Below are 27940 nucleotides of genomic sequence, written 5' to 3' on the forward strand. Positions count from 1 at the left end.
GAAGAAAATCTGCTGGAACAAGTTTCAAAGTGAAAATCAAACACTCAGCACTTAGCAGGGGTCAGATGCAAAGGGAACAACAAACGGCCATGTCCTCTGCCTTCCTCCACTCCTTTCCCTCTTCTCAGACTTACTCAAATGTCTTTTCATTTTAGATTGGTCCAAACTAAGGAAAACAGCAGAACTTTGTCAAGGACCTTTCCTAGGTTCTGACTTATACTTAAAGCATGCTTTCTAGAGATGTACATCAACATCGAAACACAGGAGAGATCAAGAAGAGAAAATCTGACACTTGAGTTTCTGTTGTCATCTCTTGCCCTCCTACTCCCTCATCATGCCTCATGTTCCTGGCCTGCCTTTTCTTTAATATGCCTCACTCTCATCTGACCTTGGTACTACAGCCATGTGAAGTTGTTCAGCATACCTCAAACTGGCCATGTTTGCCCCTCTGCCTTTTTTTTTGTTTGTTTGTTTCTCATCCTGGCAAACTCTTATTCATCCTTCAAAGCCCAACTCATGGCTGGGTGCAGTGGCTCACACCTGTAATCTCAGCACTTCGGGAAGCCGATGTGGATGGATCACTTGAGGTAAGGAGTTCAAGACCAGTCTGTCCAACATGGTGAAACAATTTCTCTACTTAAAATACAAAAAAATTAGCTGAACCTTCTCACTTGAACCCAGCAGGTGGAGGTTGCAGTGAGCCAACATTGTGCCACTGCACTCCAGCCTGGGTGACAGGGAGAGATTCCGTCTCAAAAATTAAATAAAATAAAAGTAAAAATAAAATAAAATAAAATAAAATAAAGTTCAACTCAAATGTTACCTCCTCTGAGACTGTTCCCCAGGGGTTCTCCTTCATCCGCGCTTATATAGTACTTCATGAACATCACTTTGCAGCACTTGTCAAGCTGTGTCTTAGCTGTTGCTGTTTTCTTACCAGAATACAGTTCCTTAGAAGCTTGGCTATGCCCTTTATAGTTTTGCCTTCCAGCCCCTGACCCAATATCTGCACAATAGTAAATGCTCAGTAAATGCTGAATTTCCATAAATGAAGGTGTCATCTCCTGGGATGAAGACCTGAGACTGGAAGAATCACTGAGTGCATTTAAGAAACTTTTGTTGGCTGGGCGCAGTGGCACATGCCTGTAATCCCAGCACTTTGGGAGGCCGAGGTGGGTGGGTCACCTGAGGTCAGGAGTTTGAGACCAGCCTGGCCAACATGGAAAATCCATCTCTACTTAAAAATAAATAAATAAATAAATAAATAAATGAAAAAGTTAGCTGGGCGTGGTGGCAGGTGCTTGTAATTTCAGCTACTTGGGAGGCTGAGGCAGGAGAATCACTTGAACCAGAAGGCAGAGGTTGCAGTAAGCCAAGGTCACGCCATTGCACTCCAATCTGGACAATAAGAGTGAAGCTCTGTGTCAGAAAACAAACAAACAAACAAACAAACAAAAAACAAACCAGAAAAGAAAAAATAAAGAAAGAAACTTTTGTTGACATCTTCTCTTGAATGTTTCTTTCATGTTATGACTTGAAAAAAATCATTAGTAGCGCAATCAAGGCAAGTGAAAGATTTTGGGGGCAGAAGTGCTTAGCGAACCTCTCTGTTTATGAGTTATTCCTTATAGATGGTACAGAGAGAAGCACTTTTACATTCCTGTTTTGGTTGCACTTTTGCAGCTTGTATTATGAAGGACAATATTTTGATCTTCATTTTTTGACAAATGATGTGGAGGGGAGATATATCCCAGGTGATTATATTCACTTACTGGGGTGCCGTAAGAAAGTGCTACAACATGGGCGGTTTGAACAACAGAAATTTGTTTTCTCACAGTTTTGGAGACTAGAAGCCCAAGATCAGAGCATTGGCAGGGCTGGCTCTTTCTGATGGCTGTGAGGGAAGTTCTGTTCCACGCCTCTCCCTTGGCTTGTGGTGGTCTGCTGTCAGGCTTTGGCATTCCTTGGCTTGTAAAATCATTACCCTGATCTCTGTCTTTATGTTCACATGATGTTCACTCTGTCGGTCTCCAGTTTTTGCCTTTGATAAAGACACTAGTCATATTGGATTAGAGCCCAACCTAAGGACCTCATTTTAACTTGATTGCCTCTGTAAAGACCATATCTTCAAATAAAATCATAATGTTAGGTACCATGCGCTAGAAAATTTAACATATGAATTTCAGGGGGACTCAAGGCCACTTATAACAGTGACCCTGAGAATTGCTAGCTGAGCGGAGTGCAGACCCAGAGTTCTAAAGTCAGCCTGGCAGGAGTAACAGGCAATTTTCAGTGAAGTGTGGGCCTCTGCCTTGAGTTCCTCCCCTAATCTCAGTACGACTCCATTGTGAGCATTTCAGAGGGACAGATGTTGAGAACACTCCAGAAGACGCAGACAAATATTTATATAACCTACGCTGTTTTAGGTCCTCCTAGGGCAAATGAACCCAAAATCATGGCAAGAGAGACAGAGGGAGAGAAATGAGGTGAGAGAGAGGCAGAGCAACAGAAAATAAACCTGCTTTTAAATAAAGGCAGATTTTCCACAAAGACAATGAAGTTTAAGCTTTCAGAGCTTTCTTTTTTAAAGCCCTGTACTTAATTTTGTATGCTTTTGTAAAAGAGAGACCCTCCCCCAAATGATATAAAATCCAGGCTACTCAAAACCTGGGTCTGCCCTGCTTCTAAAGAAAATGCTTGGATGTGGCTGAAATGGGACAAAAGAATTTCCCCTCTGCTTTATATATTTGCAAAGCAAAGGCTCACCTGGGCTTGCTGTCTCCAAGTCTTGCCTAAGTAAAATGCCTCAGCTACCATACCCCGCATAAAAGGCAGTGGTTCCTCCTCTTGCCCTATCTTCGTCCACCTACACGGAATGGACCTCACTTTCCTTCCCCGTGAGTGGCAGCTTCAGAGTCTTAGCACAGCTGGTTGGTCCTGGCAGTTATTCCTGAGCCGAGCATGGAGCCAGAGCCCAGGACGGATACCACTGGAGCCAAAGAAAGTTCTGGAGGAGCTGCCACTTTGCCCAGCTGCTGTCTGAGGGATGCACTGACACAAGCTGGGTATGGAGAGGGCAAGGTGACAAGCTCATTGGACAGCTAGGCCCCTCCCCTGCCGGCAGCTTTCCCTCAGGCAGCAGGGGTGCTGGAACTGCTGAGAGGGAAATCATTCTTTAGGAAAATGCTACTCAGCACACTTAGGAATTTTTGTTTCTTTGGGCTTTGCCCTGATCTTCTCTAGTTTCTGCCTTTCCCCTTCCCTAACATGACTGCAGAGCTGGATGCCTGCAGAACTGCTCCTGGCCAGGGCTGGCTCTTCATTTGCAGGTAATTAATGGCGGAGATGATGGTACTTAATAGTTATGGTTGATTGATCAAAATGTCAACTATCTCATTTCTCAAAAATGTTTTGTGTGTGCTGTATTTTTTTTTCTCTTAAGCACACAGTGTCTATTTGGATCTCTCTCTCTCTCTTAGATGAGATACATTTGTACCATTTGGGCAGCATAATTGATGTCTTTTATAATCTATCACACAAATCACATCCCAGAATTTCAAAAGGCCTGGGGTAATAGGCCCATCAGGATCAGTATATTTAGTAGTCTGACATTTAGGGGTTGATCGGCAAAGCCGACGTTATCCTATTCTTAAGAGAACTATGTGACAGGGCTTTACAAAATGTCATTACTTCAAATATCTAAATAATTAAATCAGGTGGACATTCAGTGATGGCTTGATAGTTGGAAGTTATTATGGCTGGAAAAACCCCACTTCGAATCAACTATATATTTATGAAGTCCAGTCAACTCTGAAGGCATGGCCTAAGAAATAACTATCCCTATTTTGCTGATGAAAGCTTTGAAGCATAAAGAGCAAGTGGCTTGCCCAACATTATATTGGTTCATGCACGTAAGTCACAGACCATAAATGAAATCCTTAGTTGGATACTTCTGATCTTAGGCTAAAAATGAGGGCATGTTATGAAGGCTAGCAATGAAGCATGTGGGAACGTATAAAGAATATGACCAAGGTATGTCCAAAACTCACAGACACCAGAACCTCAAGGTCATTCAGAATCTACAGTAGTTCCGAGGACTTGTTTAAACTCTTGCTCTCACAACAGTAGAAGTTCGGGCTCTCGTTCTCTGCCCTTAGTGTTACTCACTACTCTCCAGTCTGCCCACTTCTCTGTTTGACCATCTGATTGAAACTCACCCTTTTTTCCTCCCATCAAATTCCATTGCTTGAATAGTACTTTGGAAGTAGGCCCTCTTATGAATCCACAGACCAGTCTCTGGGAATAATTACACCTGTGTCCTTGGTTCACTCAGGTGTGGCTTGGGTGAGGGTGCAGTCATGTGGTACAAAAGATGGCCACATCATTTAAGTCACAGCTAGAGGCTACTCTTCTCAGCCAAAAATGGTGAGTCCCTTAGGAAGGGACCTTAGGGAGGGTAGATACCTCTGAGCGACCTTCCACTCTAAATAACACACTGCCCTAGCCAAAACTGTTTCCCTAGGTAAGTGATCATTTATCATAAGCATGTAGCAAAAGGGCTGATTTAATTTATCTTCTGGCTTCTTTTAAGAGAAGGGCAACTGAAGATGGGTTGTGGTTGTGGCAATTTTGGGGATCTCCTTATAAAGCTATGAGACCTTAGAGTCCAAAGGTAGAAAGAAAGAAGAAAGTAAGGTAAGAAAATGGCTAGCAGAGGGCTGATATTTGTGGTATTTCAGCTGTAATATTACATAGTTAATGACTAGATGTAGGTCCCCAGGACATACAATTATTCGTCGTGAGGCCTCAAGCAAGACACTTCATGGCTTGAAGCCTGGTTTGTTTCTATAAACAGGAGATGATAATAGCATGTGCCACCTACCTGTCTCTCGTGGGGTGTCTGAGGACAAGTTAACGTTTGCACTGTGCTTTGAAACTCTGGGGTGAAAGATGTGAACAAACTACAAAGAGGTATTATACTTGGTGATTTGCATTTGGTCATGAGCCACTTTGGATTCTTGTCTGAGATCAGACCTGGCACATGCAGTGGGAGCATGTCGGGTAAGGTCAGGAGAGCAGATGGGGTGCCATAGGCCACGCCCCTGAAGCAAGGGTCTGTGGGCTGTCACCTTGGGGGAAATCCAACACCGAAGAGAAGGTGCCTCAACCAGGAGATTTACTTTCTGATAGACTAAAGGGTGCAGGAACTGTGTCTTCTCTTATTTCTGATTTGTAAAAAAAAAAAAAAAAAAAAAAAAAAATCTCCAAGCAATAAGATTGGACTTAGTGCAGCAACTCCCTGGTGTCTTGGTAATCAAGGGGATAGCCCCAGGTCTACCTAATTCTTGCTCTTGCTCTTCCTAATTTCTCCTTCTGATCTGCATGACCACTTGCAGTGACTGTCTCTAGGTGGAGGCTGGAGAGATACTTAGGTAAAGTTCCAGCCAGGCAGATAAAAGTTTCCTAAACATCAGCTTTTTAAACAATTACCAGTACCTCTTGCCTCACCTTGTGGGCTGGCCTCCTTTTTTCTTAATTTTCCTCTTTTAGGTGGTCCCTGATTTCCATTTTCATTTACTCCTCTCACCATTTCCACGGTGGTGTGTATGATTGGCTATTAGTGCCGGGGTGGTGGGTGGTGCAGTGCTTAGTGTATAGTTTGCTCTAGGCCCTAGAACCTGCCGGGGCATATAACCAGGAGCTAGATATTCACATGTCCATGGCAAAACCCAGCTGTCTTCATTTTACCCCTACCTGCTTCTGAATTAGGATCCCATGGCCTTTGTTTGTTTCACCCCATCATACCTGCCAGCAAAACCTTGATTATTTAAAATGCCTGGTGAATTAGGTGATTATAAGTGACATTTAGAGTTTAAAAGTGGTAGGTTTGACTCCAAGCTTCCCCCTTCCTTATCCCTGGTGTGCTTGAAAAGTGCATTTGACCTCTGAGTCTGAGTTTTCTCACCTGTTAAAATGAGGTTAATATGATGCCTATCCTACCTATTCACAGGAGCATTTTGAGAATTCAGGGTTTAAAGTAAGTGAAAGCACTTTGTAAACTGTGAACCGCTAAGCAAATGTTAGTGCTTATGTTGAATACGGTCATTAGTTTCTGGACCTGTGCAGAGAACATTGTACACAGACGATAAACTGAACAGGATTTAAATTAGCTAATTAAATTGGAGCTTTAAAATGCTTTTAACTAAGTCATTCAGAAGCAGCAGGGCCCAAATGCAGACATCTGAACCTCCACGCACATGAAGAGGCATGTGCGAAGGGCATTTCAGTTCTTGGGCTCTGTCGGCATTGATGACAACAAAGGCGTGATGAGCTTAACTTTTATATCGATTCTGTTTGACTCTCTGGTGATGGGTTTCCATCTCTGGAGATCTGCCACAGGGGATCTGGCATCCCAGAGCATGTGGTCAGAACTATATTCTAAGGGTCATGGGAAGCCATTGGAAGGTTTAAAAACAGGAATAACCTGATCTACTTGCCTATCTCTGAGGCTAGTTTTAGTGCTTTCTCATCAATTCTGTGAACTTCTCAATAGATTTGCAATAATCCTTTTTCTGCTTACTGGAGTTGGTATCTATTGTTTGCCTACAATCGAGAATGAAGAGACTGCTTGGTGCGGGGGCTTTCACAGTCAACCAGTGAGAAATGATGGTGGCTTGGACTGAATATGGTGGTGAAAATGGAAAGAAGTAAATGGAATGGATTTAAGATGGTGTTGGAGGAATGGGCACTAGAATTTCCTGGTGGGTCATATATTAGTCAGCTGGGGCTGCCATAACAAAGCACTACATAAGGGGTGGCTTAAACAACAGACATTTATTTTGTCACATTTCTGGAAACTAGAAGTCTAAGATCAAGGCGTTGGCATGGTTGGCCTCTTCTAAGGCCTCTCTCCTTGGCTTCTAGATGGCCATCTTACTCCGGTGTCTTTGCATGGTCTTCCTGCTGTGAGTGCGCATGTCCGTGTTCAGATTTCCTCTTTCTCGTCCTTCTTATAAAGACACATATCATATTGGATTAGGGCCCAATCTAATGACCTCATTGTAACTTAAGTACCTCTTTAGGACCTTACTGTCAAATGTCATTATGTTCTGAGGTAACTGGAGTTTAGGACTTCAACATATGAATTTCAAGGGGATATAATTCAGCCCATAACATGTGGTAAGAAGGAAAGAGAAATCAAAGAAACTTTGCTAATTGACTTGAAAACATTTGTTCATGTTTGTGTAAGCCCAGAAACAGTCTGGAAGAAAAGGCACTAGATTTTTATCGGGGTTGATCCGAGAAGTCGCCTGGAGTCATGGGAGGGCAGGGGGCTTCCTTTCATATTTTATACCTCCAAATATAATTTTTGTTGTGCTTACTTAACATTTTATATACAAAAAAAGTGATTTCATTATGGATACTTATTTTTTATGTTCTGATTTTGTAAATAGAATATAAAAAATGCTTTAAAAAGAAACTGGGAAATGCGGGGAGGTATTCAATTAAAGGCAGAATTAGATTAATGGAAAATGTTTGGGTCCATTAAAAAAGTCAAAGGGAAAAATAGACTTTGTTGACTAAATTCAAAGAATGTTAATATTTTGAAGGGAAAAGATGGGATGGGGAACATGGAGAGATCTTTAGTATGGAAATCATCAATCCTTTCACTTTGGAGCAGAAGTTTTCACAGCCAAGTAGCAGAGAACCGTGTCTCCTTTGATAGCGTTAATTACATCCTTTGGGGTCCACAGCTGTCTAGAATTGAGACCAGCAGCTGGTAGGAGTTTACCTCCATGGAATGAGGTGTCCCTGAGAGAGCTTGTGAGCGGACTGTCCAATCTTGCTCCCTCTCTCTGGCAATTTGGTCTTGGGGAGGGGAGGGGAAATAGGACTCTGCTGGTGGGAACAAGTGGGGAACGCTACTTACCAAGAGCTGTGGAAAATGGTCAAGCTGCCAAACCAAGCGACCAAACAGCCAAGGTAGGCACAAGTGGCAGGATGAACAAGAGGCGTCTCAGGACCCTGAAGCAGGCCCGAAGCTGGTGAGCTATGGTCTTCAGTCACAGGAGGAAGTGTGTCTTGGACGGCGAAGACTTTTTCTCTTTTTTGAGATGGAGTCTCGCTCTGTCGCCCAGGCTGGAGTGCAGTGGCACAATCTTGGCTGTCTGCAACCTCTGCCTCCTGGGTTCAAGCGATTCTCCTCCCTTAGTCTCCCGAGTAGCTGGGACTAGAGGTGCATGTCACCACGTTATTTTTGTATTTTTAGTAGAGACAGGGTTTCACCATGTTGACCAGGCTGGTCTCGAATTCCTGGCCTCAAGTGATTTGCCCACCTGGGCTTCCTGAAGTGCTGTGATTACAGTTGTGAGCCACCACACCCTGCCAGTGAAGACTTCTTGAGAGGAATGGACATCCTTTCTACTTCCTAGGGAGTCCCCGAGACCCAGAGGCCCATGTTTCAGGAAAATAAAGACATAAGTCTAGTGGTCTCTATTGAAGATTCACTGTTTCATCTACCTGTAAGTAGACAGGGAGGATCTCCAGGGACTATAGGAATTTAATCAACTTGAGCAATCAGCCTGTTTTACAGCCTCTTGTTTTGAAGTCTGTTTTGTCCCAAACCCTATGTGGAATGTGGTTACCCAGTTGATTGGCACCAGCTCCCGACAGACCCTGGCAAATTATAAATGAACCTGAGTGAACTTTCCTCATTACCATGCTAGAGTACCACCCCCCCGCCCCCCTACCCGGGGGGAGCTATAGCCTCATTATCATAACATGTGACCTATATGCTGTTGTGATGACTCACTGCATCCGCACCACTGGTGGAACCCTTCCTCTCCATGAGCTGACACTGCCTCTCTCCTCTCCATTGCCCCATAAAACCCTCCTGTCACTTTCCCTCAGGGAGACACTGCCTTGGAGAACACGCCAGTGCTCTTTTTATTTGTGACAAATAATAAAACGCTTATTGAGCAAAGACCTATGTTCTCGTGGAGAGTTGTTACTTGCCAGGCAGGTGAACCCCATTTTCTTCAGGTAATATATTCAATCATGCATTTAGCAGTACCAGACCATAAACAAACTCTAACTACACCAACGTCATGAATTCAAATTAGCTTTGGGGGAATACTTGTGAAGAAAAGCATTTTCATGAATTTCCAATGTGTAGGATGATGAAAGGGAAGCTAGAAGGGTGTTACCAACTAGAGATTCTTTGAGGATCAGCTTTTACGGAAAGATGACAATAATTTGTACGTAGCATAAAAATGTTTACATGTAAATGGAGGTTGCTATGGTTCTTACAATATGTTTCTTCAAGTAAGTTAAAAAAATTGGGCTGAGATTTTGTTTATTGTCCTCATTTACTTAGCAAACTTTTCTTCACAGATAGCATGAAGGCAACCTTCAACTCAGACAATGTCTGAAATCGCATATATTTTAAAATAATAGATTTCCTTTTCATAAGAATTGTTTCTATTAACCCTAACCCAATAAGAAGAAAGGTATAGCAGTGGGAAGAAAAAAAATAATGTTTATTCTGGTATACTTAAATATCATAATCTAAGTTGTCTGATGTTTCGAATTCTTTCAATTTGTCTTTACCAGGGTGAATAAGTCAAAGTTAAAATCTATAAGTCACTGGAATAAAATTATAAAGTTGAAAACATGACAATACAGTTGCAAGTCTTCACTCCAGAAGCTTCATTTGAGTTAGGAAAGGCAGTGGTGGTGGGAATCGTATTCAGAAGAACATCCTTAAAGTTTCAGATCTTGCTGAAATAAAAATACCAGGCAGAGCTGGATAACGGGTTAGTGCTCATCCCAGTGGCTCAGGTTCACCCTGATGATTAATTACAGTCTTGTTTGCCTGGTGTTAATAAGGCTTCCAAGAAGCCAGGCCCCTCCTCCCCTCCAAGCTCTGAAATTATTCTTCATTTTCAAGCACTGTGATAATCAACCAGAGAAAAATAATAGCGGCTCTGGAGACCTGCCCCAACGGGCTCTCTTGCTTGTTCTCTTTGCATCTTTTCTCTGACCTCTTTACCTCACATGCTTCCCCTATGTGCAGTTTCTCCTTAGGCTGTAGAGCGCGCACACACACACACACACACACACACACACACACAAACTCTCTCTCTCTCTCTCTCTCCTCTCTCTCTCTCTCTCACCTAAACGCCTTCTTAGACTCCCCAAGAGCTTAGCAGAAAACAAGTCCATGCTTGTGGGGAGCTTAGGAAGGCCAGCCCAGGAAATCAAGGCTCCGGTGGCTGCTCGCCACGGGCTTTCTGTTTTGTATCCTGCCAGATGGTTTCCAACCCCCTTTCAGTTCCAGAACGGCCTAAAGCCCAGGGCGGGCAGCCTGCCTCCCCGGAGTGACATCTGTGTTTCTAGGAAGGCAGTCTTCTGCTTCTCTAAGACACTCTCTACTCTTCCTGCTTTGGCCTAAAAGCCTGCACTAGGGGAACCTTGCCTTTAGCTGAGGTGATAATCCTCTTTAAAATGCAAATCCCCCTGGGAGAGGGGACAAGTTGTAGCTCATACATCCTTTGCACTAGACAGGGAGTGAATTTCTGTCACCTGGGAGAGTACCAACTCACTTGGATCCTGTGGGCCCATAATATGGAGGGACTAAACTCTTAGCACAGGGTTAAAAGGAATTCCAGCGATGATTGATGAAACGAATTGAGGTGCCCTGGAGAGAGGCCTTGCAGGGTAGATCGGAGACTGTTCTAATACTCCCATGGTGGCTCTGGTCTGCGTAACTATTGTAGTATAGTAGCTGTTTTTATTAGACTGTCTTCCTACAGAATAGGAGGCAGAGATTGTGTTTGCCATGACTGTATTCTCAGTGCTGTGCCTGGTGTATCTCAAACACAGTAGGCCCTTAAAGACTGTTTGAAGAACAAATGAAGGAATGAATGACATGTCGGGTGAAGCCTCCTTCATCAAGAGCAAATTCTAACAACTTCTCCGCGTGTTTATCAAACCTGGCCACTCTGGAACAGTGACATTGGCTGTCACCTACGTCCAAACTTGCAGGGATTTCTGAATCTGCCTTTGCACAATAGGCACTGGGGCTCTTCACATCCCTCTGGGGGCTGTGCCAGGGCAGCTGCTTTCCCACCCAGCTCACTCCCCAGTTGAGTCTCTGCTTTTTTTTTTTTCCCAAACCTTTCCACCTGGCTCAGAGCCAGGGAGGCCTGTAAGTCACACTCAGAATTTCCATGACAGTAAATAGACTAAATGAAGGCCTTTCCAGCCCCTGAAAGAGGCCTCTTCCAATTCCGCCCTGTCTGGCAGCATCTTTGTTCCCCCCCATTTTGATACAGGCCTGTGGAAGGTCAATGACTCCTTTAAAAATAAGGAAAACATGGACAAGCGCCCAGTTCCTAACCTGCTGACAGTGCAGTTCTCTGCAGCCAGCCCACAGTTCTCTGCTGAAGCCTTCACAGTGATTTTTCACAAAGGTCTGCAATCTATTATGCTACAGTTGACTGCCACATTCAAATGTAAAAACAGATCCTTGGATCAACACCCTATAAAAAGCCAAGAAAAATGTGGTAGTGTTCTTTCCTGGCCGGAGCCAAGAACTTTCTGAGGGAGGAATCCTTTGCAAGCCAGGAGCTTTGTACCTGTGTGGTTTCATTGTAACTTGATCACTTCAGAATCCCGGCAAACTGTAGAGGTTGCAGGTATTAGCCCACTCATTGGGTCGATAAGGATCTAAAGATGCCGAAGGGACTAATCACGAAACTATTTTCACCAAATCCGAGCTCTTGGAAAGACCCTTCGAGGTCTTTAATTTTATCCAGCTTCCTCGCTGTTTTCAGTCTGGACTAAGTCATTCTGGAAGATGGCACTTTAAAACCTCTGCTCAAAACATGCTCCCTGGCTAAAATACAGCCACTTTCTTAAAATAAAACAACATGCCTGCAGCCCAGAGATCCTGGCTAAGCCCAAACAAAAACCAAGTTTCCTGCCTGGGAAGGAATGTCCAAGGGACATTGCTTACCACTGGTGCATAAAGTCCACACAGGAAAAATGTTAGTTAAGAAAGATCAATTGGAGTGTTTGAAGGTTTGGAAAAAAGATACCCGTATTCTCCTTCCTGTCAGCTGGTCACCTTTCTCCTGTTGTCCCCTATCCCCCAAGTGTGTCTTAAGGCAGTGAGGAGTGCAGTGTCAGGAATACTTGGATAACTAGTTTCAATCTGTTTTGCTGGACTGTAACTACTGGTGGTATGCCACACTGACATTAGCCCCACAAACTCATCCCCTCCCCACAGGACTGCCAAATTGCTGTTCGTATTCTGTCTGCTTTATTTGCTCACCTATTGGCAATTACCTTGCTGAGATCATTGTTTTCCTCTCCTGTATTTTTAGCTCCTTATGAAACTTGTAGCAGGATGACTATCTCATATCTAGTCTTTGCTTTTAAGAGTTTAGCAAGCTTTGTTTTGGCTGAGTGTGTGGAAGTAACTTTCACTGTGCAACAAGATTCCTTTATGCCTGCTTCAGTCAAATATACATTGAGACATTGTTTTTTGTTTGTGAACTCATATGCTGCCGGGTATATGTTTATCCAGATAAACATATACATAGCACACACATGCACAAATACACACACATACTTCTCCCTAGTTTAATTTTTTAAAAACAGCTTTATTGAGGCATAATTGACAAAAGGAATACACATATATATATATATATACACACATTTAATATGTACAATTTGATGAGTTTGGACATATGCAAACACCAATGATACCATCACCAAAATAAAGGCAATAGATGTATCCAACACCTCCAAAGGTTTATTTGTGTCCCCTCCCCCACTTTCTTGGTGGTAACTTCACTTAACATAAATGAGATCTGTCCTCTTTATGAATTTTTAGGTGCACAACACTCTATTGTTGACTACAGGTACTATGTTGTACAGCAGAAAAAAAATATTCCATAGTATGTATACATCACATTTTCTTTATCCATTCATCTGTTGATGGACATTTGGGTTGATTCCATATCTTGGCTACTGTAAATAATCCCTAGTTTAATTTTGATCTAAATGAAATTCACATTAAGTATTGAATCCTGTTCTTAGGTCCTTGGTCTGTGGTCAGATATCAGTACCTGTATTATATCACACTCCCTGTGTTCATCAAAGTACCTGGTACATGTTAGACACCTAATATATGTTGAATGAATAAAGTGACAAGCGGATAAATTGTTTCTGGATCAATTTTCAGGCTGGGAGTAAAACCTAAGAAGAAAAGAAATACCATAGAATTATTGCTTCTGCTTCATCTTCCGACATTGACTTTAGGGAACTAGGGGGAAGGGGGCCATATGTAGGGAACTAGGGGAGGGAGGATACATGCAGTAATGTGTCTCCTCCAGATCTGCACAGAGCTGTATCCTTGTCATTTAGTTTTCATTTTAACTATCACCTTCTCAGATGACCTTTCCTGACTACCTTGTCTAAAGAAGCTTTCTCACCACCCATTACCATTCCTTTCTCTTACATCACCTTTCTTAATTGTCTTTATAGTACGTTTCCCCATCTGAAATGATTTTACCTATTTGCTTATTTATTGCCTGTAATTTCTCTCCCCTTCCCCCGAAAAAACTATTTGAAGAAAAGGACAATGTCTTTCTTTTTATTGTGGTATCCCTACTGCTTAGAAGTGTCCAACACAGAGTAATTATTCAATGAAGGTTTATTAAATGGCCGAGTAAATGAATCCCCCTTTGCTTGGTTACAGAAGCCTGGAGGGAGATATCAATAGGAAGCAGGTCAAAAACTAACAGTTCAGCTTCTCCCAAGCCCCTCCTTTCTCTTCATCTGTTTCCCTGGCTGGACCCTGGAGCATCTCATGCTATCTTTCCTTGAATGCCCAGTTTTATGGCCTAAGCAGCTGGTGCCGACTCCCAGTGCCCTTGCTTTCTGGCTTCCACAGCTCATTCCTGATGATGTGGGCTGGGAATTGTTGCCTTTGACATGCTGACACCGCCTCTCCCATCGGCACTATTGCTGAGCGGATGGTTCCCTGCCCTGTCCTGCTCGCTGCCTTCAAGCTGTCAGCCCTTTCCCATACCGCACAGCTGGCACACATGGAAATGGAGACCTGACACGCCCACATGGGTTGCAGCCTCTGGGTTGAATAGTTTACGGCTCACCCCAATCTGCCTCAGATGTTGCTCCCTGACTCATTCCTCATCTTCCTGCCATCTGTCTCCTTGTCCTGTTTTCCCACTTAGGCTCCTACAAAGGCCTTCAGCTTTGACCTTTGGCTCCTATTCTGGACCACAATTGGTACTCTCCCTCTGGCCACAATATGGTCAACCAGACTAAGTTAAATGGGATGGGCCCTTCAGCCTGTTTGGGCCCTCCAGTGCTACAGCAACCCCTCTGTCACCCCGTCTCCTCCAGGATTTCTTCAATTCCTTGGTCATTACAGTACTTGTCCTCCCTCACCTCTCCTCATTGGCTCCGTTATGCTCAATGATATAATTACTTTTTTGGACACCAGATTGGGTACTTTCTTTCTTACAAAATGATCATGATAATATATACCCTCCATTGTAAACTTTTTGTGTGTCAAGCATGGTAAGGGGAAAAAGAACTTTATGTGATCTTGTTTGATTATCTGAAAAGTTCTTAGAGTGATGTACCAGTAAACTGATCTTAGGAATGAAAAACCTGAAGCTCAGACACTGAGTAGTTTTCCTAAGGTTATACAACCAGAAAATGGCAGAGTGAGGATTTGAACTCAGGCCTGTCTGACCCCTGAGCTAGTCTAACTACCATACTATGCTATCTTTTTCCACTATGCCTTTACTTCTACACCCTCTTGGCAGCCCCTCTTCTTGCTCTGGAGTTAGACAGTCCCAAATTCAAATCTCAACTCAGATGGCTACTCTGTCTATATAATCTTGGGTAAATTATTTCTTTCCTAGGCCAAGATGTGGCATGAGAAAGGCATGGAAGTTTCTTGCCATCTGAATCTCAGTTCTGCCTAGACGTTGCCTTTCCTCTAAGGTTAATAATAATGGTAACCAGCAATACTATTACAAGCAAGTGCTTGCTGACTCTCTATCACTCTCTGTCACTCCTCCTCCTCCTTGTCCTCTAACTAGTATAGTATATTGAGTCCTTGCTGTGTGCCAATGTTCCCAGCAACTTTTCTTTTTTTTTTTTTTTCTTTTTTGAGGCAGGGTCTCATTCTGTTGCTCAGGCTGGAGTGCAGTGGTGTAATCATGGCTCACTGCAGCCTTGGCCTCCTGGGCTCAAGCAATCCTCCCACCTCAGCCTCCTGAGTAGCTGGGACAGCAGGCATGTACCAACATGCTTAGCTAAGTTTTCTTTATTTTTTGAAGAGACAAGATCCTGGTATATTGCCCAGGCTGGCCTCGATCTCCTGGGCCCAAGTGATCCTCATGCCTCAGCTTCCCAAGGTGTCGGGCTGGAGGGAGGGAGAAACAGGGAGGTATTTGCAAAGGGTACAAAATTGTTTCAGTCATACAAGATGAATAAGTTTTGGAGATCTACTGTACAGGCATGAGCTGTTGTGCCTAGACTGTACCCAGCAAATTTTTGTACATTATTTCTATTTAGCCTCTACAACCTTGTAAATTACATATTGATAACACAGTCACAGAGAAGCTAACAAATTGTTGAAGATCATCAGCTAAAGAGTGGCCTAGTTAAGATTTGAATGCACATCTGTCTAACTCCAAAGCCTGCTTTCTTTCCCCTGACATCTTTCAATTTTTTGAGGGGGCTGATAGAATTGCTTCCCACTCTTCTCTATAATTGACTTCCCATAAGCACACTATTAGTACAGTAGCAAAGGCAACCTACCAGTTATTTAAGAATTTAAAGGAAATTAAAATGCTACAATTTCTTTTTTTTTTTTTTTTTTTGAGACGGAGTCTCGCTCTGTCACCCAGGCTGGAGTGCAGTGGCCGGATCTCAGCTCACTGCAAGCTCCGCCTCCCGGGTTCACGCCATTCTCCTGCCTCAGCCTCCCGAGTAGATGGGACTACAGGCGCCTGCCACCTCGCCCGGCTAAGTTTTTGTATTTTTAGTAGAGACGGGGTGTCACGGTGTTAGCCAGGATGGTCTCGATCTCCTGACCTCGTGATCCGCCCGTCTCGGCCTCCCAAAGTGCTGGGATTACAGGCTTGAGCCACCGCGCCTGGCCAACGCTACAATTTCTTTAAAAAATTGAAGACCTATAGTGGTCTGCCTTTCAGTGGTAAAGTTCTTGCATAGGTGACATTTGTTTTATCATGTCATGATGTATGAGGTCAGACACCAACAGGAGATTGTGTTTTCCCCTTTTCCATGGTATGATTTTCTGTGTAATCACTCAGACTAAGCCGACTATTCAATTGATAAAGGTGGTACAATCATCCTCACTTCTGATTACTCTACATAAGCTTTACATTGTGGTATGAAAAGGTGAAATGCTACTCCACATAAACCGTGCCAACTACTGCCAGTCTCTCTTGGATCATCTCAGAGTACAGGAAAATAATGACCACAGTCAGCGTCTTTGAAATATTGAGCCATCTAAAATGGCATTGTGAGTAAGAGAGGAAATCTGTGGCACCACATGTGTGCCTCTTTTGCTCTTTCCACCATATCTCTTATCAAGGACCTAGATGAGCTGCCATGCACGGCAGAGGGCTAAGCTGAGGTGCTCACCTACTTTCTGGAATCCTCTGCTTTCTCTGAAAGAGCGTTGAGTTTTCTTAAATGTTTTTCATGAAGAAAGCAATAGCAAGGCAGAGCTATGTGCATTGCCCATAGCCCAGTTTTCCTTGGTTTTGCATTATTTTCCACTTACGAATGAGCTTAATGATGCTCATTGAAAAAGGTCTTTTGATTTGGGGAAACACTGTGATTCTCAATATTATGACAGTGGGAGGAGGCTGTCAGGCTGGAGAAGGGCATTCCTTCTCATTAGAATTGCCTGGGAGACATCTTCAAATTAGAATACATTTTCCCCTTTCTCTTGCAGGGACAATTTCTTCAGTTAAGAATTATGGTACCTACAGTGAACTGATACTATATGTACATATATTTGGGGACAGCTATTAAATACGTGGATATACAGAAAAAAATTAAAATATATTGTTCTAACTTTTGCATTCCTAAGGGTAACACTGACCAAGGGCTAGAACACAGTTTTTAATTTATTAAATGTTTGTTAAGTAACAAATATTTAACACGGAGCTCAAGAAATGTCTTCTTCTTGGAAAGTCTACAGAAATCTTGTCCAACCCATTGCCTACAGGCTGCATGTGGCCCAGGATGACTTTGAATGTGGCTCAACACAAATTTGTAAAGTTTCTTAAAATATTATGAGTTTTTCTGCAATTTTTTAAGCTCATCAGCTATTGTTAGTGTCAGTGTATTTTATGTGTGGCCCAAGACAATGCTTCTTCCAATGTGGCCCAGGGAAGCCAAAAGATTGGACACCCCTGGTCTACAACATCTCATTGCATTTCTCAGTAAGTTCCAATGGACTGGGTCTTGGTATTGTGTTTTGCAGGTGAACATAAAAGCCAACCTGTGCTATTCAAGACAGACTTGATGAGACTCTGAGCCAAGCAGACGTTCTCTGGGGTTTGGGCGAGAATGTACAGCATAATATTGGTGAGGAGGCTTCGTCTAGTGCCCAGAAGGCTAGAGGCTTTGGGAGCCTCCACACATAACGGCGTGGCATGGACCCTGTTGTTCTCAAGATGGGCAGGGGTAGGGGTAAGCTCTTAGGGACTTTGTGGACAGTATCATGAACAAGAGGAAGCATTTTCAAGAGAGGAAGACCACTGAAGATACTGAGGTCAACAGGTTGGTTTGTAGACATGTGAGGCATCCTATTAGAGATATCCAGAAACAACCATGCCTATGTGAAGTGGAATACCACTGTCATGCAGGTGGGCACGATCAAAGCAGAAGATACTTTGGTTACATAAGTATATGGCAGGCCAAGTCATAATGGTTAGTGGGGAGTGTTTCAATCTACACATGTTTGAGATATGAGCCTTGTGCTTTGAACCATCCTAACCCTTACATCATTCTGATCCAGAGTTGCTGTTGACTTCACTCTGCAACCTGAAGTCTGAGTGATTGACCAGAGCAACTGAGCTACTCCTGCCATGTTGCTGCCAGATTATTTCTTCTAGCAATTTTTATTAAAAGGTTCTGCTAGTCTCTGCTCTTAGATATTTTCTTTCCAATAATTATCCAATCCTCTCTAATAATGTCTTCTGTACTTGGCTGCTCCACTCATTCTTCTCTTTGCTTTAGTTTGTCCTCTCACCCAAGCCATATTTCCACCTGAGTGTTGGGTGTATTTAAACCTGTTGAGACAAGTAAGATGGGGAGGGAGAAGCAGCTGACAGGAGGTTTTGGCACCAGCTCAGATCTGACTAAAGGGCAAGTTACAACCTTGCTAAGCTTTCTTCCATTTTCTAATCTTTACCCTGGGGATCTAAATGCTGAGTTACTGCCCAAAGGGTTAGTGAGAAGATGACTTTCAAAAGCCAGTAAAATCATTTTGATATGTTGAGGGCTGTGCCCAGGCCAAGCAACTCATGTGTTCTTACTGTCATGCACATCATGAACATAGGGTGGGTAGGGTTGGAGGGCCAGGGAGGGTGAGAGGCTACACTGGGAATAGGAGCAGGCAGCAGGTTTGGAGCTGATGCAGGTTTATAAAGGTTACTGGGCTGTCCTGACAGGCAAGACAAGGTTAAAAAATAAAGCATTAATTCCAGAACATCTACATGGAACACATGTGTGAAGTGATGAAAGAGAGAGTGTGGCATTAGATTCAGCAAGAGTAGGGTTTCAGTTGTGGTTTCAACCCTAGCATTGTGCAAGTTACTTTCTCTGAGTCTCAGTTTCCTTCCTGGTAAAATGGGGCTATAGCAAAATCTATCTCCTTTGATAGATAAAACCTTTGTTGCTGTGAGGATTAGAAGTGATAACAGACCTATAAAAATTGGCACATAGTTGTGAATCCATTACTTTTTGTTCTCTTTGCCTTATTTATTTTTTCTTTGGTGCTTATTTTGAAATTTTAAAAATCAAAATGAAACAATTTTTAAAAAATCAAATAAATTGAATCCTGGAGGGTGCAGCAGGATGGCAAAATAGAAAGTTCCACCAATTGTCCTCTCCAACAAGACACCAAGTTGTACAACTATCCACAAACACACAAAAAAACCTTCATAAAAAGCAAAACTCAAGTGAGCACTCATAGACTTGTTTTTAACTTCATATGGCTGAAAGAGGCACTGAAGAGGTAGAGAAAACAGTCCTGAATCACCAATGCCATCCCTCCTCATCCTCTGGCAGTGGTGGCCTGGTATGGAGAGCCTCTCTGGGTGCTGTGGGAGGAAGAACACAGCTATTGTGAGTCACTGAACTCCATGCTGTTCTATCAGAGCAGAAAGGAAAACCGGATCAAACTCAGCTGATGCCCACCCCCAGAAGGAGCATTTAAACCAGCCCTAGCCAGAGGGGAATTGCCAATCCCAGCAGGCTGAACTTGAGTGCTTACAAATCTTGCCACTGAGGGCTACAGCACTCTGTGTCTCCAAGTAAACTTGAAAGGCAGTCTAAGCAATAAGGACAGGCTCTCTTAGGTGAGGCCTAGGACTGAACTAGGCCCAGGGACAGTGGACTAAGGGAGCATGTGGTATACTGAGACACCAGCTGGGGAAGCCAAGGGAGCTCTGGTCTCATCCCTCCGCTAACCCCAGGCTGCACAGCTCGTGACTGCAAAAGAGACCCCTTCCTTCTGCTTGAGAAGAGGAGAGGGAAGGATGAGGAGGACTTTGTCTTGCATCTCGGATGCCAGCTCAGCCACAGTAAGATAAGGCACTGGGCAGAGTCGTGAGGCCCTAGCTTCCAGATCCATTTCTAGACACACCCTGGGCCAGAAGGGAAACTTCTGCCTTAACAAAAGGGCACAGTGCTGGCAGCATTTATCACCTGCTAGCTGAAGAGCTCTTGGGCCCTTAATAACCAGTAGCCACACCCAGGTACTACACTGAGGGCCTTGGGTGAACTTCTGAGACTCACTGGCTTCAGATGAGACTCAGCACATTACCAGCTATGGTGGCTATGGGGCAAAACTCCTGCTTCAGAAAGCCGAGGGAAAAGCAAAGGGGACTTGTACCTTAGGTACCTGCATGGTCACATCTGGGTTAGAGCACCAAGAGGGCTCTTGCAGTCCCCAATTCCAGGACTCAACCCTTTGACAGCATTTCTGGACCTATCCTGGGTCAGCAAAGAGCCCACTGCCCTGAAGGGTAGTCCCAGGCCAGGCAGCATTCATAACAAGCTGCCTTTGGAGACCTTGGGTTATAAGGGAACACTAGTTATAGTCTGGCAGTACTCCTCATGGCCTGGGGTGGTGGTGGCTATGGAGTGAGGCTCCTCTACCTTTAAGAAAGGGAGAGAAGAATGGGAAGACCTGCATCATGTGGTTTGAGTGCCAGCTCAGCTGCAATACAATACAATACCAGGTAGACTTGTGAGGTTTTTATTCCATTCCCTAACTCCTGGACAGAACTTCTGGACCCAGATGGGGACTAGGGGACCTCACCAACCTGCAGAGAAAGATGCAGGCCTGGCTGGCTTTCCTACTTGCTGACTGTAGAGCACCAGAGCCTTGAGGAAACATAGGCAGTAGTCAGGGCCTGGTTACAGTGGGCCTTGGGCGAGGTCCAGTGCTGTGTTGGCTTCAGGTCTGACCCAGTGCAGTCCTAGCAGTGGTGGCCACAAGTATGCTTGTGTCACTCCACCCCCAGCTTTAGGTGGTTCAGAACAGAAAAAGAGGCTCTGTATGTTTGGAAGAAAGTAAGGGAAAACAACAAGAGTCCCTTCTTGGTAATCCAGAGAATTCTCCTGGATCTTGTCCAAGACCATCAAGGTAGTACCTCTGAGTCTATAAGAACCAAAGTGTTACTGGGCTTGGCATGCTGCCTAAAGCAGGTACAACTTAGATCATAATACCCAAGGCCTTTAAAATATCTGAAAAGCCTTCCCAAGAAGGATAGGTACAAACAAGCCCACATGCAAAGACTATAATAAATACCTAACTCTTCAATGCCAGACACTGAAGAATATCCACCACCATCAACACCATCCAGGAAAACATGACCTTGACAAATGAACTAAACAAGGCACCAGAGACCAATCCTGGGAAAACAGAGACATGTGACCTTTCACCCAGAAAATTCAAGGTAGCTATTTTGAGGAACCTCAAAGAAATGCAAGATAGCACACAAAAGGAATTCAGAATTCTATCAGATAAATTTAACAAAGAGATTGAAATAATTAAAAAGAATCAACCAGAAACTTTGGAGCTGTAAAATGCAATTAGCTTACTGAATAATGCATGAGAGTCCTTTAATAGCAGAATTGATCAATCAGAAGAAGGAATTAGTGAGCTTGAAGACAGGCTATTTGAAAATACACAATCAGAGGAGACAAAAGAAAAAAGAATACAGAACAATGAAGCATCCCTACAGGATCTAGTAAATGGCCCCAAAAGGGGAAATCTAAGAGATAAAGAGGAGGTAGAGAAAGAGATACAGGTAGAAAGTTTATTCAAAAGGATAGTAACAGAGAACTTCCCAAACCTAGATAAAGACATCAATATCCAAGAACAAGAAAGTTGTAGAACACCAAGCAGATTTAACTTTTCAGTGAGAACCTTATAGGCCAGAAGAGAGTGACACGACATATTTAAAGTGCTGAGGAAAAACAAACAAACAAAACACCCTTATACCTAGGATAGTATATCTGACAAGAATATCCTTCACATGTGAAGGAGAAATATTTTCCCAGACAAACAAAAACTGAGGGATTTCATCAATACTAGACCTGTCCTACAAGAAATGCTAAAGGGAGTACTTTGATCAGAAAGAAAAGGACATTAATGATTGACAAATAATTACCTGAAGTTACATAACTCACTGTAACAATAAGTACATAGAAAAACACAGAATATTATAACATGTAATTGTGGAGTGTAAACTACTCTTATCCTAGCAGAGAGACTAAATGATAAATCAATCAAAAACAGTGACTACAACAACTTTTCAAGACACAGTCAGTACAGTAAGATGTAAATAGAAACAACAAAAAGTTAAAAAAGGAAGACAAAGTTAAAGTGTAGAGTTTTATTAGTTTTCTTTTTGCTCGATTGTTTATGCAAACAGTATTAAGTTGTTATCAGGTTAAAATAATGGGGTATAAGATAGTATTTGTAAGCCTTATGGTAACCGCAAACCAAAAAACGTACAATGGATACACAAGAAATAAAAAGCAAGAAACTAAATTATATCTCCAGAGGAAATCACCTTCATTAGAGGAAGACAGGAAGGAAAAGAAGAAAAAAGAGAAGACAATGAAACAATAATTAAACAAAGGACAAAATGACAGGAGTAAGTGCTTATCAATAATAACATTAAATGTAAATGGATTAAAATCTCCAGTCAAAAGACAAAGGCTGGCTGAATAGAAAAAAACAAGATCTATTGATCTGTTGCCTAAAAGAATCACACTTCACCTCTAAAGACACACATAGACTGAAAATAAAGGAATGAAAAAAGATATTCCATGCCAATGGAAACCAAAAAAGAGCAACAGTTGCTATACTTATATCAGAAAAAATAGATTTCAAGACAAAAACTATAAGAAGAGACAATGGAGGTCACTATATAGGTCACTTTATAATGCTAAATGGGTTAATTCATCAAGATGATATCACAATTTTAAATATGTATGCACTCAACACTGGAGCACCCAATTATATAAAGCAAATACTATTAGAGCTAAAGAGAGAGATGGGCCTCAATACATTAATAGCTGAAGACTTCAACACCCCCCTTTCAGCATTGGACAGATCTTCCAGAAAGAAAATCAACAAAGAAACATCAGAATTAATCTGCATTATAGAGCAATTGGGTCTAAGAGATATTCACAGAACATTTCATCCAAGAGCTGCAGGATACACATTCTTTTCCTCAAAACATGGACCATTCTCAAGGATAGACCATACCTTAGGTCAGAAAACATGTCTTAAAACATTCAAAAAAATTCAAATAATAAGAAGCATCTTCTCTGACCACAATGGAATAAAACTAGAAATTAATAAGATAAATTTTGGAAACTATACAAATACATGGAAATTAAACAATAAACCTGAGTGACCAGTGGGTAAATGAAGAAATTAAGAAGGACATTGAAATATTTTTTGAAACGATAATGGAAATACAATATACTACAGCCTATAGAATACAGTAAAATCAGTACTAAGAGGGAAGTTTATAAGTGCCTACATCAAAAAAGAAGAAAAACTTCAAATGAACAATCTGGTGATGCATTTTAAATAACTAGAAAATCAGGAGCAAACCAAACCCTAACTTGGTAGAAGAATAGACATGATAAAGATCAGAGCAGAAATAAATAAAAATTGAAATGTGAAAAGTAATACAAAAGACAAATGAAGGAAATTTTTTTTTTGAAAAGTCAAACAAAATTGATAAACCTTTAGTCTGACTAAGAAAAAAAGAGAGAAGATCCAAATTAAAAAAAATCAGAAACAAAAAAGGAGACATTACAACGGATACTGCAGAAATTCAAAGGATCATTAGTGGCTATTATGAGCAACTAAATGCCAATAAGTTGGAAAATCTGGAAGTAATGGACAAATTCCTAGATATTACAAACTACAAAGATTGAACCAGGAAGAAATCCAAAATTTGAACACACCAATAACAAGTAATGAGATCAAAGCTGTAATAAAGTATCTCCCAGTAAAGAAAAACCTAGGATCTGATACCTTTACTGCTGAATTTTACCAAACATTTAAAGAACTAATACCAACCCTACTCAACCTATTCCTAAAAATAAAGAGGAAATACTTCCGAACTCATTCTAAAGGTCAGTATTACTATGATACCAAAACCAAAGACACATGAGAAAAAAAAAAAAGGAAAAAGAAAAGAAAAGAAACCTACAGGCCAATAGCTCTGATAAATATTGATGCAAAAATTCTCAGTACAATACTAGCAAACTGAGTTCAACAATGAGAAAGATCATTCATCATGACCAAGTGGTATTTACTCCTGGGATGCAAGGATGGTTCAACATATGTAAGTTAATCAATGTGGTATATCATATCAATAGAATGAAAGATGAAAAATCTTATGATCATGTCAATCAATGCTGAAAAAGCACTTGATAAAATTCAACATAAAAACTTCATTATAAAAACACTCCAAAAGCTGGGGATAAAAGGAACATACCTTAACATAACAAAAGCCATATATGACAGACTCCAGTTAATATTATACTGAATGAGAACAACCCAAATGCCTTTCCTCTATTATCTGGAACATGACATGGGTGCTCACTGTTACCACTGTTATTCAACATAGTACTGGAAGTCATAGCTACAACAATTAGATAAGAGAAAGATATAAAGGGCATCCAAATTAGAAAAGAAGAATTCAAGTTATCCTTGTTTGCAGATGATATGATCTGATATATGGAAAAACCTAAAGACTACAAGAAAACTATTAGAAATGCTAAGTAAATTCAGTAAAGTTGCAGGATACAAAATCAACATACAAAAATAAGTAGCATTTCTCTATGCCCATAGTGAACAATGAGAAAAAGAAATTTAAAAAGTAATCCCATTTGCAATGGCCACAAGTGAAATTAAATACCTAGGAATTAACTGAAAAAAAAAAAAAAAAAAAAAAAAGGTCTCCGTAATGAAAACTATAAAACACTGAGGAAAGAAACTGAAGAGAACACCAAAAAATGGAAAAATGTTCCAAGTTCATGGATTGGGGAAGAATCAATATTGTTAAAATGTCCGTACTTCCCAAAGCAATCTATAGATTCAATACAACCCCTTTCAAAATACCAATGACATTCTTCACAAGTATAGAAAAAACAATCCTAAAATGTATGCAGAGCCACAAAAGACTCAGAATAACCAAAGTTATCCTGAGCAAAAAGAACAAAGCTGATGGAACCACGTTACCTCACTTCAAATTATACTACAGAACTAGAGTAAACAAAACAACATGGTACTGGCATAAAAACAGACATGTAGATTAATGGAACAGAATAGAGAACCTGGAAACAATCCACACACCTACAGTAAACTCATTTTTGACAAAAGTGCCAATAGCACACACTGGGGAAAAGATGGTATCTTTAATAAATAGTGGTAGGAAAACTGGATATCCATATACAGAAGAAAGAAACTAGACCCATATCTCTTGCCGTATACAAAAATCAAATCAAAATGGATTAAAGACTTAAATCTAAAACCCCAAACTATGAAACTACTACAAGAAAACATTGGGGAAACTCTCCAGGACATAGGTCTTGGTCTTGAGCAATACCCCACAGATACAGGCAACCAAAGCAAAAATGGACAAATGGGATCACATCAAGTTAAAAAGATTCTGCACAACAAAGGATATAATCAACAAAATGAGGAGACAACCCACAGAATGGGAGAAAATTTTTGCAAACTACCCATCTGACAAGGATTAGCAATGAGAATACATAAGGAGATAAACTCTTCATGTCCTTTTAACTATTCCTCTTGAGCCCAATTTAAAATATCGGGTTCTTTTCTGTGAAATTGAATCTCTGTATCTTTCAGAGTAGTGACTTTGGGAAAAAAATGACTTATTCAAACTGGGAGGAGACTTTAATGAAGAATCTACTCATAGGATTGTGGGCAGAGTTTAAGGAAACCAACAAAGGACGGTGCAGTATTCCTGAGCTTGCCGTATTGGAGAGACTTTACTACCCTACACCCTGAGAACACAAAGGGAGGGAGCTGTCACCAGAACCCAGAGAAGGTAGCTGCATATTGAGAGTCACTTAACAGGAGCCCTCAGAAGGTAAGGACAGTGTGCAGCTACCCAAAGGGGAGGAAGCAACAAGAATAAATACCCCAACCTTACTTTTCTCCCTCCCTCTGATCACTTGCCAAAACATACCAGTGACCAAACCAAACAGGAAAACAGGGGACAAAGTAAGCGTAGTGATGAAGTCCACATGGGTCAGCCTCCCAGGACAGAATGGAGTAGGGTAAAGATCTGATCGGGGAGTGCAAACAGGCCCTCTCTCCACTTCTTGATTTATAGACCTTCAAAATAGACATGGTCACATAGCTGATCCAGCCCCACTAAACTAGGCCAAGGAGGAAAGATGAAAATATTTCATTCTGGGATTGTACTCACATAAGTTTTTAGGATTCAAATGGCCTTATTCTACAAGTCTGGTCACTTCTTTGCCAAATTGGAATTCTGTGTTAAAACTACAAGAGACTGAGAGCAAAAGAAATGACTCTCTTACTGTATGTATGCAGTGACACATGCAACCTTCATGCCCAATATGATTTTTGGAGCTGTTTGAGGGTCAGGATGCCCAGGCTAAAGCCCTGGTTCTGAAACACCACCAGCTAGGTGATTCCACACAGTTTCCGCCACCTGCCTGGGGCTCAATTTTCTTCTCTCCTCTCAGTAAAGCTACCTTGCTTCTTCTAACTCTGACATACTGTGATTCTATTTTCATTTTTTCCCCAGTTACTACTCTGACAGATTTAGGGCCTCTTCAGTTTCACAGAAAAGAACCACATATTTTAAAAGTGAGCTCAAGAGAGATTTTTAAAGAGTGTATGAATAGTTTATCTTTGAAAAGAGAAAGCAAATAAACTGCAAAGTAAAATTTAAAAAGTATCTTTAAGTTTTTAACAGAAAGGAAAACATCTTCTCCCCTCAGAAATTATTTTCTCTACCATTTATTAAATATTTTACTGCATTTTCTGGGCATTCACAGATGAACCAGACATGAATTCAGCTCTCACAGAACCTCCAGACTGGGAGGGAAGAGGAAACAGGCATAGGAAAAATGACAAAGTTGCAAAGGTTGCAATTATTTGAGGTGGCTTTTGAGAAGTGTTAGGATTTATTTTTTTCCTTTTATTAAATTAAATTTTATTTTTAAAATTTGCAAGTAATAATTGTACATATTTATTGAGTACATAATGATGTTTCCATGCATATACTGTATAGTGATCAGATCAGGGTAATTAGTATACCTATCATCTCAAATGTTCATCATTTCTTTGTATTGGGAACATTCAATTTCCTCTTTCTAGCTATTCGAAACTATATAATATTGTTAACTGTAATCATCTTACACTAGATAAGAACTACATAGAACACTCTAACTTATTCCTCCTATCTAGCTGTAATTATATCTTTTAACAAATCTCTCCCTATGACCCCTTCCCTCATGCTTCCTGGCCTCTAGTATCCTCTGTTCCACTTTTTCCTTCTATGAGATCAACTTCTTGTAGCTTCTGCATATGGATGAGAACATGCAGTGTTTAGGTTTCTGTTTCTGGCTTATTTCTCTTAACATGTCCTCCAATTTTATCCATGTTGCCATGAATGACAGGATTTCATTCTTTTTCACTAGTGAATCATACTCTATTATGTATATATGCCACATTTTCTTATCCGTTCATTAGTTGATAGACACAGGTTGATTCCATATCTCAGCTGTTGTGAAGAGTGCTATAATAAACATAGAGACACAGATGTTTCTTTGATATCTTGATTTCCTTTCCTTTGGATAAATGACAAGTTTGGGATTGCTAGAGGATATGGTAGTTCTATTTTTAGTTTTGTTGTTGTTGTTATTGTTGTTTTGAGACAGAGTCTCGCTTTGTCACCCAGGCTGGAGTGCAATGGTACAGTCTCGGCTCGCTGCAACCTCTGCCTCCTCGGCTCAAGCAATTCTCTTGTCTCAGTCTCCCGAGTAGCTGGGATTACAGGCACATGCCACCACACCCGGCTAACTTTGT

The sequence above is a fragment of the Macaca nemestrina genome, chromosome 12 (genome assembly GCF_043159975.1).
Source record: "Macaca nemestrina isolate mMacNem1 chromosome 12, mMacNem.hap1, whole genome shotgun sequence".
NCBI lineage: Eukaryota > Metazoa > Chordata > Mammalia > Primates > Cercopithecidae > Macaca > Macaca nemestrina.